Source organism: Portunus trituberculatus, chromosome 39, assembly GCF_017591435.1.
Source record: "Portunus trituberculatus isolate SZX2019 chromosome 39, ASM1759143v1, whole genome shotgun sequence".
Lineage (NCBI taxonomy): Eukaryota > Metazoa > Arthropoda > Malacostraca > Decapoda > Portunidae > Portunus > Portunus trituberculatus.
The window spans coordinates 15,856,295-15,866,294 of NC_059293.1; the positions used below are offsets into that span (position 1 = coordinate 15,856,295).

A 10,000-nucleotide genomic window follows, 5' to 3' on the forward strand; every position below is an offset into this window, starting at 1 on the left:
GAGTAATGTACCTCTGGAAAGTGCTGAGAATGAAAAAGATCTTGGTGTTGTGGTGTCTAAAGATCTCAAGCCGAGCAAACACTGCACAGAAGCAGTAAAGAATGCAAATAAATTAGTTGGGTTCATTGGAAGAACCTTTGAATTTAAATCAGAAAAAGTTATCCTTACTTTATATAACTCATTGGTGCGTCCTCAGCTTGAATACTGTGTGCAGTTCTGGTCACCATATTACAGAAAAGACATTGAAAAACTGGAAAGGATCCAGCGTAGAGTGACCAAGATGATTCCGAGATTGAGAAACAAGCCGTATGAGGAACGACTGGAAGCATTAAATTTATTCAGCTTAACAAAGCGCAGGATAAGAGGAGACCTAATCGAAGTTTTCAAAATTTTCAGGGATACAACAACCTTGATGTCAATAAATATTTTACTATTGATCATTCCACCATAACAAGGAATAATGGATTTAAAATTACACCAAAACGCTTTAAAACCCACGAGGCAAAGCACTTTTTCTTTAATAGAATAGTTAACATTTGGAATAAGCTTCCTTCAGAAATAGTAAACAGTACTTCCATTGCATCATTCAAAAACAAAATTGATAAATATTTAAAGAATAACCCCAACAAGCTCTCTTCTTGTCTGAATAATTAAACATGATACTATATTAACTTTCTTATAGATAGATATGTAGAGTTCACCGTAGGGTGAATAATAGAATCTCCTTTCATCCTTTCCTGTGAAAATTCCATGTCAGTTTTTTCCATACTGCATGGTACTTTTCCAAGCTATTTTCCATGCCAGCGAAAGCTGGAGGGAGTGGTGGGTGGGGAGGAGCCTTCTCCTGTACTGTCCTGTCTCTCTTATCTGTAGCCAGTTAGAAGTAGTTACCAAACAGCCTCGAAAGGACCAACAGGTCTGTTGCTGTTTGGCTTTCCTTTGTATTCCTTTGTATTCCTCCTCCTCCTCCTCGTATCTTTTATCTCCCTTCTCTCCCGCTTTCCTCTTTTTCTCTCTCCGCATTTTAATTTCTTCCTTCCCTCTTCCGATTTTTCATACTTTCTCACTTCCTCTCTCTCTCTCTCTCTCTCTCTCTCTCTCTCTCTCTCTCTCTCTCTCTCTCTCTCTCTCTCTCTCTCTCATTATCCATTTCGCTCCATTTTTCTCAGCCATATTGCTTCTTACTCTTTTATTATCCTTCTTCCTTTCTTCTCTCATCTTTATTTTCATCGTTCTCTTCTTTTTTTCTTCTACCTATTCATTCTTATTCTTGTTCTTCTTTCTCTTTCTCTTTTCTTTTTCATATTTTTCTTCCTCTTCTTTTTTTTCCTCCTCCTCCTCCTCTCACTTCCTTTCAATTCTCCTCCTCCTCCTCCTCCTCCTCCTCCTCCTCCTCTTCATCGTCTTTAACCAGCGCCCTCCATCTTCTCTCCTCCCCTCTATCTCTCTACCCTACCCTGTATCTCCTCCTCCTTTTCCTCCTCCTCCTCCTCCTCCTCCTCCTCCTCCTTCTAACACCCGAAGTTGTACCTGAGCCAAGATCCATGAAGCCTTTTTTACCTCTCTCTCTCTCTCTCTCTCTCTCTCTCTGAAATCTTTGCTTGGTAGGAGTCATTCGGTTTATTCCCGTGTTCACTTCCCTTAGTTCGAATCTTGATGCTTCACTTATGCTTCGCTTGCCTCGACTCAGCGCTCGTTCATTTGCCGCGTCTCGGTGGTCTGCAAAGAGAGAGAGAGAGAGAGAGAGAGAGAGAGAGAGAGACTGTAGCCAAATAATCTAAAATACTCAAGTTTGATGAAGAATAACGAAAATTTAACGCATTCCTTAAACAATATTGGAAAAATTAATAGAGAGAGAGAGAGAGAGAGAGAGAGAGAGAGAGAGAGAGAGAGACTGTTTGGAAGGAAAGCATAGAAGAGAAATAATAATAAAGAGTTCGTTGGGTTCATTGAGTCTAACTGAACCCCTCTTCATCCCTTTCCCCCCCCCCTCCGTTCCCTCCTTCCACATCCCTTCCCAAACCCCCACCTCCCTACCTCCCTCCTCCCTCCCGCTGTGATTGAAGCTTCGTTTGATTTGTGACTCGAACCTGCTTCACTCCGCCTCGAATTTAATCTCCCCGCTGGACTCATTGTGGGGACTCATTTCCTCGGTGTGTCGGTGATTCGGTCTCTTGCTTCACTTAGCGTTAGTTTAATGGGGTTAAGTTCGCTTAGGGTTGGATTAAGTTAGCGTTAAGTAAGATTGGGTTTGTTTAGGTTTGGTTTAATTGATTTACTTGTTTATTTATTATTTATTTCATTTAATTATTTATGTTTTTTTTTTACTTAATCACTTGTTTTTTATGTTAGTTATAATGAAATTTTTGGTGAGTTATATTTACTGAGGGTGGATTAAGTTCTTTCTCTCTCTCTCTCTCTCTCTCTCTCTCTCTCTCTCTCTCTCTCTCTCTCTCTCTCTCTCTCTCTCTCTCTCTCTCTCTCTCTCTCTCTCTCTCTCATCTTTTGGAATTTATTTGTTATTCTTGTGTGTGTGTGTGTGTGTGTTTAGTTTCCTTAAATCTTGTTGGGTTCTCTTTACTTAAGTTGGATTAAGTTAAGTTAGGTTGAGCTATGTTAAGATAGGTTTGTTTACGTATAGCCAGCTTGAGTTAAGTTAAGTTCAGATAAGTCACATTAGGTTTAGTTCATTTAGATTAAGTTGAGCTAAGTTTGGTTAAATTAGATAAGGTTAGGTTTAGTTAGATGAAAATGTGTTAAGTTATATTTAGACTGGTTAAAATAGGGCAGGATAGGATAGGATAGAATAGGTTTAGATAAAGTTACGTCACACTGAGTTAGTTTAGGATAAGTTACGTTAGGTTGGGATAGGATAGGATAGGTCTAGACAAGCTTACGATATATTCAGTTAGGTTAGATTGAAATAGGATAGGTTTAAACAAGATTAAGATACATTGAGTTATATCAGGTAAGATTGAGATAGGATAGGATAAGATAGGATATGATAAGTTGGGTTAGGTTTAGTCCAGGATATAATACACTGAGTTGGGCTAGGTTAGGTTACATTAAATTAGGATAGATTAGGTTAGGTTAGGTTAAATTAGGTTAAGTTAGGATAGGTTAGGATAGGTTAGGTTAGCTTGGGATAGGATTGGATACGTTTACCCCCCACATTATGATACACTGAAGTTCTATCTAGGCAGGTCAGATAAGGATTCCCGGTGCGAGTTATGGCATGGGGTTAGGTTAAGTTAGGTTAGATTAAGCTGGGATAAGATACGATAGGATACGTTTACCCTGACATAATGATACACTGAGTTCCATCTAGACAGGTTAGGTAAGGTGAGATAAGGTTTCCCGGTGTGAGTTATTGCGCGGGCGAGTTAATGGCAAAGGAGAGAGAGGGAATGACACCGTACATTTGGCGTAATGGCTGGCGCTGTTCATAATGACGTGTTGAATTACTGTTAATCCTCGCCCGTTTGAGTCCAATTAGCAGGTTGTTTATAGTCCAGAGAGAGAGAGAGAGAGAGAGAGAGAGAGTGGATGAACGAAAAGAAAGAAAAGAAAGTCTGGAGGATGGAAAGAAGCAAGACAGATAGATAAACAAAGGAGAGATAGACACACAAAAAGACAGAAAAAAAGGGGAAGAGAAAAAGAGAGAGAGAGAGAGAGAGAGAGAGAGAGAGAGAGAATACATATACACAAGTGCCTCGTTCGATGATGCAGCGCGCGGATAAAGTTGCCATATTAACAAAGTTCAAACTAACTTTATGCGCCTGTCATAACTCGTCTCTCTCTCTCTCTCTCTCTCTCTCTCTCTCTCTCTCTCTCTCTCTCTCTAAGGACGGGAGGCTACGTTAAGGCAGGGATGTGAAAGATGGAAGGAAAAAAGGTAAAAGGAAATAAAAGAAGTGGAGGAAAAGAGAGGAGAGAAAAATAAAGGAAGGAAGGAAGGAAGGAAGAATGGAGGAAAGAGTATTGTAACCTGGAAGAAAAGAAAGAGAGAGAGAAACCGTGTTCTTGTGATGGTGGGAGAAGGGGGGGAGAGGGGAAGAAGAAGGGAAAGGAGGAAGAAGTGAAGGGGAGGAAAAAGAGAGGGAAGAGAAGGTAGGAAAAGGAAAAGAAAGGGGGAAAAGAAATAAAGGAGAGAAAAAAATAGGGTATAAGAGAAAGGAACGGGTAAGTAACACACACACACACACACACACACACACACACACACACACACACACACACACACACACACACACACACACACACACTTGAACTCTATTATTTCTCTCTTACTCTCATTTTTCCTTCATTTTTTTTCCTTCTCCTTCCTTACTTGAGAGAGAGAGAGAGAGAGAGAGAGAGAGAGAGAGAGAGAGAGAGAGAGAGTTATGGAAAAAGGTGCTGGCAGGATAGAAGAGAGAGGAGGAGGAGGAGGAGGAGGAGGAGGAGGAGGAGGAGGAGGAGGAGGAGGAGGAGGAGGGGGGGTAGGATTCCTCGCCTCACTTCCCCACGTTTCAATGATTTTCCACATTTCCAGATTTTCCAGGCGCGTCTTGCAAATTGTGGTGAATCGCCTGCAGGGTTCTGTCCAGCCCTCAACTTGTTAAAAGATTCTCTCTCTCTCTCTCTCTCTCTCTCTCTCTCTCTCTCTCTCTCTCTCTCTCTCTCTCTCTCTCTCTCTCTCTCTCTCTCTCTCTCTCTCATGTTTTGGAATTTATTTGTTATTCTTTTGTGTGTGTGTGTGTGTGTGTGTGTGTGTGTGTGTGTGTGTGTGTGTGTGTGTGTGTGTGTGTTCTTTTCTTTTTTTTTTTCTCTTTTTCCTGTGTGGTTTATATTTATTCAGTTTTTCTCTTTCCATTTTTATCTAGTCTGTTTCTTTTCTCTTTCGTGCTCTGTTGTTTAAAAGATTCTCTCTCTCTCTCTCTCTCTCTCTCTCTCTCTCTCTCTCTCTCTCTCTCTCTCTCTCTCTCTCTCTCTCTCTCTCTCTCTCTCTCTCTCTCTCGTAAAAGCTTTATAAATATGCATTGAAGAGTGTCACAATAATTTTTCACTACATAAACAACCAGTCTTGCTTCCTATCTTCCTTCCTCCCTCCTTCCTTTCTTCTCTTCCTACTCTCTTTATTCATCCTTCCCTTTCCGTCTTTCATTCCTCTTTCCTTCACTCTTTCCTTCTTTTTATTCGTTATCTCTTCTGTATTTTTTTTTTTTTGTTCTCTTTACCTTATCGTTTGTTTTGTTGCTTCCTTTCTCTTTATCTTTCCTTCTTCGTTTCCCTGTTTTTCCTTTTTCTTTCCTTGTTTTCTCTTATCTTCCTCTCCCTCTGTTTATTTCATTTCCCTTACCTTTGTCCTTTTTCTAACCTTCATTCTTTCCTTTCCCTTCCCTTCCCTTCTCTTTTCTTCCCTTTTCTTCCCTTCCCTTCCCTTCCTTTCCTTTCCTTTTCCCTTCCCTTCCCTATTGCACCACATTCCTCTCATCCTCTCCTTGTTCCGTCTTCCCTCAACAGATTTACTTCTCCATCCCTCTCTCTCTCTTCCTCTTTCGTCTCCCAGCATTTCCTCCTTACCTTATCCTACCCTTCACTGCCCTCTCTTCTTACTCTCCTCTCTTCTCTTCTCTTCTCTTCTCTTCTGCAGTCTCCAGTGAAGAATATTTAAGATGTATTTTTAAAGTTTGTTTTCTGCTCGCCCGCCGCAAAGTTACACAGGAGAATTTACTCTCAAACTCAGTAGGGTTTCTTTCGCTATGAGTTCCAATTTGGTGCATGATGAAAAGGTGGCGTTACTCTGCATTTTAGCGGTGGTGTGTGTGTGTGTGTGTGTGTGTGTGTGTGTGTGTGTGTGTGTGTGTGTGTGTGTGTGTGTGTGTGTGTGTGTGTGTGGTGAAAGTTTTTTTTTTTTTTTTTAGCTTTCTCTTTTTATCCATTTTTTTTCTCTTTTCTCTTTTTTTGTTTGTTTTTTCATTTCTTTTCAACTGTTATTGTGTTTCCTTTTCTTTATTATTCCATTCCCTCACTATTGTTCTCTCTCTCTCTCTCTCTCTCTCTCTCTCTCTCTCTCTCTCTCTCTCTCTCTCGAGGTTGGTATTTATATTTATGCAATTTAGTCTTACTCTCTCTCTCTCTCTCTCTCTCTCTCTCTCTCTCTCTCTCTCTCTCTCTCTCTCTCTCTCTCTCTCTCTCTCTCTCTCTCTGCAGATGCCGTGCTGAGAAATAAATACACTCAGAAATGCCGAAGCTTCGATGTGTGTGCTGCAGAAACGCTCACACACACACACACACACACACACACACACACACACACACACACACACGTTATCTTCTTCAGCCTTCCTTATTTAACAACTAACGCTAAGGATTTTGTTTATATCGGTTTTATTCTGTCCATTTTAGTACATTATTGGTCTCAGCTCTGTTCCACTCAAAGGCTCTTGTTTTCCTCTTTTGTCTCCTCACCACTCTTTTTTAAGGCCACAGAGGTAATTGGGGTCTTATCGTGGATGTTTTTTACCTATTAGCCTCCAGAGTACCATGACATGTTTTCATATTCGTTCTGCTTACTATTTGGTGGTTTTATACAGCTTCAGAAACTCATGTGGGGGATTAGAATAGTGAAGACTGTGGCCATTAACCTTCTCACCTCCGTAGACCTCTCCTGTTGTGAATAAAATGGTCTAATCATACACAATTCTTAAGTTAGATGTGTCCTAGTATTGAAGGGTTTAAGATGCAAAAAAATCCTTGAAAAAGTTAATAAAACACGTGGATTACTTCAAATTTGGGTCTTATCGTGGATATATATTTTTACCTATTAATGATGCAAAATCTTTAAACTTATCACCACTCACGAAAACATGCTTGAAAAATTAATAAAACACCCAAATCACGTCAAAATTAGCCAACATCTCCTTGCCTCGTGTGGGTTTGCTAATCTTAACATCGGAAGGAGAGGAGAGAAGTAGAGAAGCTTGTAAAGGAAGGAAGAAAAAGAAAAGGAGGAAATAATGTTGATAGCTAGTGTTTATAAGTTAGTAAAGGAAGAAGAAAAGAAGTAAAGGTAGATGAAACGAAAGAAAAAAAACGATTCAAACACCCTTAACCCTTTCACTGCTGTTTGGCACGTTTCCTTAGTCATTAAACACTCTAAGACATTTTTTTCTTCCTCCATACTCGTTTCCAAACACTGCACTCAATAAAAAATGGTTAAATCTGACCTTTTTAAAATCCCTATGATGGAGATGCCAATAAAAGTGCCATATATTACTTCCAGTGGTGTAAATTTTGCATATCGCAGTGACAGTGTTAAAGAAATGACAGAAACAAAATATAAAACTGGTTACATCTTTTCTTTTTAACCCCTATAATTGATGGAGGTGCCAATAAAAGTGCCATATATAACTTCTAGTGGTGTTAGTTGTTGCATATCGCAGTGACAGTGTTAGATTAATTAAATAACAGAAATGAAATCTAGAAATGATCTTTTTAATCCCTATAATTGATGGAGGTGCCAATAAAAGTGCCATATATTACTTCTAGTGGTGTAAATTTTGCATATCGCAGTGACAGTATTAAAGAAATGACAAAAGATCTAGAAATGGTTAAATCTGATCTTTTTAATCCCTTCAATTAATGGAGGTGGTAAATAGAGTGCCATATATTACTTCTAGCGGTGTAAATTGTCGCATATCGCAGTGAGTTTTAAAGAAATGACAGAAATGGCCCTCACCAAACCTAAACTCATGTACATGTGGTGAAAGTTGCCTTATTCAAGCTTTCTCTCTTTTTTTTTATCTCTCCTCTTTTTCTCTTTTTTTTTTTTTTTCATTTTTCTTATTCAAGCTTTCTTTTTTTTATCCCTCTTCTCTTTTCCTCTTTTTTTTCTGTTTTTTTTCATCTTTTTCCAACTGTTATTGTGTTTCCTTTTCTTTATTATTCGAGTCAATAGTCAGTCAAATGAATGCAAGGGAGTGAAATGTACAGAGATACAAACCAGCACCTCTCAAGCTTCTCTCTCTCTCTCCACTCACGCCCCGAGGATATAACACGAGGGCGGGGCGGGGCGGGGCGGGGCGCGGCGGGGCTGAGGTGTGGTGATGTCTGGCGGGCGAACTTACCTCCTCCTCATCATCAAACTAATTAGACTACTCGAGATTTTTAGATGAATATATGAAGTTTTCTTTGTGTGTGTGTGTGTGTGTGTGTGTGTGTGTGTGTGTGTGTGTGTGTGTGTGTGTGTGTGTGTGTGTGTGTGTGTGTGCCTCCAAATGTCCATCCATCTCGTCTCCTTATACCTCTCGGCTCTTCCCCTTATACTTAAACCTCATTCTCATCTCCTCATCACCTACTCCTCTTCTTCCCCTTCTTTTCCCTTCCTCCCTCCTTCCTCCCATCATTCGTTCGTATCTTTCCCTTCTTTTTCTTCCTTTCATACCTCTCCTCCGTTTATTCCCTTTACCTTCTCTTCCCCTTCTTCTCCTCCGTTTTATTCCTCTATCCCTTGTTCTGTTATCCCTTTCTCTTCTTCTCCTTGTTCTCTTCCCTTTCTACCTCCCCCTCCTATTATTCGTTCTTCTCTTTCCCTTCTTTTTTTTTCCTCATATCTCTCCTTCGTTCATTCTCTCTTCCTTTTATCTTCTTTCCAATCATCCCATTCTCCCATTCTCCTTCTTTTCTTCCCATCATCCCTTCATTCTCTTGTCCTCTAATCCTCCTAATCCCTCATTCTTTTCCCCTCATCCTCATTCTCTCATCCTCGCGCCATCTTCTCCCCTCACTCGTCCTTCCTCATCCCCTCTTTCTCTCCCCATTATCCCATCACTTCTCCTAGTTCCCCTTATCCTTCCTCTCCTTTCCCCTCGTCTCTCTTCCTGGTTTCAGTACTCGTGTGTGTGTGTGTGTGTGTGTGTGTGTGTGTGTGTGTGTGTGTGTGTGTGTGTGTGTGTGTGTGTGTGTGTGTGTGTGTGTGTTGGCACCGTGCCAGAGATGCCGCCAAATCGCTACTAACTAACTGCCTCCACTACTGCTGCAGGTATGGCTATCTCTCTCTCTCTCTCTCTCTCTCTCTCTCTCTCTCTCTCTCTCTCTCTCTCTCTCTCTCTCTCTCTCTCTCTCTCTCTCTCTCTCTCTCTCTCTCTCTCTCTCTCTCTCTCTCTCTCTCTCTCTCTCTCTCTCTCTCTCTCTCTCTCTCTCTCTCTCTCTCTCTCTCTCAAACACACACGTAGCACAACCTTGACTTAAATCCCGTATACTACTACTAATAGGTAAACACACACACACACACACACACACACACACACACACACACACACACACACACACACACACACACTACAGGTCACCATTACATTTACGGTCCATAACTTCTATTATTTATCTATCCATGGAATCTCTCTCTCTCTCTCTCTCTCTCTCTCTCTCTCTCTCTCTCTCTCTCTCTCTCTCTCTCTCTCTCTCTCTCTCTCTCTCTCTCCCATTTTCTCGAGTTTCGTGTGATGAAAGAAGAGTCAAGATTTGTTTCCAGGGTTGAGTGAAGGAATTGTTGGCAGGATTACAAGAGGGAGGAGGAGGAGGAGGAGGAGGAGGAGGAGGAGGAGGAGGAGGAGGAGGAGGAGGAGGAAACCGGAATGGATGAAAGAGATAGAAAAAAATATATTTGAAAGCTGTTATTAGGACGGAAGATGGAGAGAGAGAGAGAGAGAGAGAGAGAGAGAAAGTGACACGTTTGATGTAAAAGTAAGTAAAGAAATACATGTATTAATTCGTTTCTTCCTTTTAATCTCCATCTTCTTCCTTTCTTCCTTCCTTCCTTCCTTTCTTTCTTTCTTTCTTTCTTTCTTTCGTTCTTCCTTCCTTTCTTTTTTCTTCTCTCCTTGCTTCCTTCCTTTTTTTCTTTTTCTTTTTTCCTTCCTTCCTTCCTTTCTTTCTTCTTTCTTTCTTTCTTTCTTTTTCTTTTTTTCTTTCCTTTCTTCCTTTCTTCCTTTCTTCCTTTCTTCCTTCTATATTA

The 10,000-nt window shown here is 40.5% G+C and overlaps 1 protein-coding gene and 1 long non-coding RNA gene across 2 annotated transcripts in view; one reads left to right on the forward strand and one right to left on the reverse strand.

Moving 5' to 3' along the window:
• Window positions 1–10,000, reverse strand: part of LOC123515440 (cubilin-like) — a 234,055-nt gene that overhangs the window by 202,087 nt on the left and 21,968 nt on the right.
• LOC123515441 overlaps window positions 1–10,000 on the forward strand; it is a 218,979-nt gene that overhangs the window by 185,018 nt on the left and 23,961 nt on the right. The window lies entirely within an intron of this gene.